Source organism: Schistocerca americana, chromosome 11 (genome assembly GCF_021461395.2).
Source record: "Schistocerca americana isolate TAMUIC-IGC-003095 chromosome 11, iqSchAmer2.1, whole genome shotgun sequence".
NCBI lineage: Eukaryota > Metazoa > Arthropoda > Insecta > Orthoptera > Acrididae > Schistocerca > Schistocerca americana.
In genome coordinates this window covers 131,389,336-131,391,381 of record NC_060129.1, presented here as the reverse complement: position 1 = coordinate 131,391,381, position 2,046 = coordinate 131,389,336, and the positions used below count along the sequence as shown (strand labels likewise).

The following is a 2,046-nucleotide window of genomic DNA, read 5'->3' as shown; positions in this document are numbered from 1 at the left end:
TCACCAGATATGGTGGGTACCAGGGGAACAAAATACTCAGAGTGAACCAAAACTGGTGGCTGCTGCCTTGTAGTGTGATGTTGGCTTATCAAAAGTTGCTCTGAGCACTATGGGACTTAACTTCTGAGGTCATCAGTCCCCTAGAACTACTTAAACCTAACTAACCTAAGGACATCACACACATCCATGCCCGATGCAGGATTCGAACCTGCGACAGTAGCGGTCGCGCGGTTCCAGACTGAAGCGCCTAGAACCGCTCGGCCACAACGGCCGGCCTATTTATCCGGTTACGAATGCATTTGCCAAGCATGTCATTCGCTGTATGTAAGTCAATTTTGTCACTGTTCAGTTTGTCTTCAGTCTAGCGCTCGAGATACTTAACACTGAAAGCATTTTATTGTAATCGAATTACTACAGTCCTATGAAATTGGCATTACCGTAAATTTGCGTTTGCTGTTTGATTTGTAACGATTCATCTCTACCGTTCTACTGTTGAACATGGTACAACAATCCCATGAAAGTTGCATTAGTGTAAATCAGCTGCAGCCATCTGATGTGTAACTAGTAATCAGTACAACGACAAGCTGTCCAGGGAACTGTTACTTAAACCAAGTCTGCTGCTTTTACTGATTGTATCTGTATCAGAATTATTGTCTCAATGGCAAACGTGTGTCTTTTTAGTTATATGGTAACCACTCACTTGGAAAAATTTGTCATTATACAGGGTGATTCACGAAGATATGCAAATATTCTAATACGATATTCTAAAAATAAAACTAAAGAAAAAAGTACATACAAACATAGAGCCGCAAATGGTTAGTTACGGAGTTACATCTAATAAAAGATTTTGCCTGAAATTTGGCATCTTCGCTAATATGAAGCCATCACCAAAACTGTACGAGGTTAAAGTGAAACACGATTTCCACTTATTTTGTTATTATTGGTCTGGTGAATCTAATAAAATGGTTCAAATGGCTTTGAGCACTATGGGACTCAACTTCTGAGGTCATTGGTCCCCTAGAACTTAGAACTAGTTAAACGTAACTAACCTAAGGACATCACACACATCCATGCCCGAGGCAGGATTTGAAACTGCGACCGTAGCGGTCTCGCGGTTCCAGACTGCAGCGCCTAGAACCGCACGGCCACTTCGGCTAGCGGTGACTGTAATAAAAGATGTCTCAGATCTGCAGTAGTTTTCCAGAACATCCAGAGAAGCAAAGGTTATTATACAAGTAAATTGGTTTCCTTTCCGTAAACAATGTAGAAACGTTTATATCGTTGTTGGCAACCGTTGGTGAGTTGTTTCAGTGAAAGAACATAATAACAACAGTGTATATAAATGAAACCACATAGTAAGTGTTGAAGCTTGTTGATTATAAATAAATGCAGATTACCTGACACATTCTTACAGTATCAATTAAAGTTACTACCATCATTTTTCCAAAATTAAATTCTCATCGACTTCTGTCGAAAACTTCGTGCAGTTGTCTGGAATTTAAAAAACAAATTGGACCAAGTAGTTAACAAAGTAGCCGATGGCCTTGCCGCAGTGGTAACACCGGTTCCCGTCAGACCACCGAAGTTAAGCGCTGTCGGGCTGGGCTAGCACTTGGATGGGTGACCGTCCGGTCTGCCGAGCGCTGTTGGCAAGCGGATTGCACTCAGCCCTTGTGAGGAGAACTGGGGAGCCACTTGACTGAGCAGTAGCGGCTCTGGTCTCGTAAACTGACATACGGCCAGGAGAGCGGTGTGTTGATAACATGCCCCTCCTTATGCACAGTGCCGGCCGGAGTGGCCGAGGGGTTCTAGGCGCTACAGTCTGGAACCGCGCGATCGCTACGGTCGCAGGTTCGAATCCTGCCTTGGGCATGGATGTGTGTGATGTCCTTAGGTTAGTTAGGTTTAAGTAGTTCTAAGTTCTAGGGGACTTAAGACCTCAGCAGTTGAGTCGCATAGTGCTCAGAGCCATTTAATCCTTATCTGCATCCAGTGACGCCTGTGGGCTGAGGATGACACGGCGGCCGGTCGGTACCACTCGACCTT

General features: G+C 44.2%; 1 pseudogene; it reads left to right on the top strand.

Moving 5' to 3' along the window:
* Positions 1 to 1,534: 1,534 nt before the first annotated feature.
* On the top strand, positions 1,535 to 1,652 carry LOC124554276 (annotated as a pseudogene).
* Positions 1,653 to 2,046: the final 394 nt, after the last annotated feature.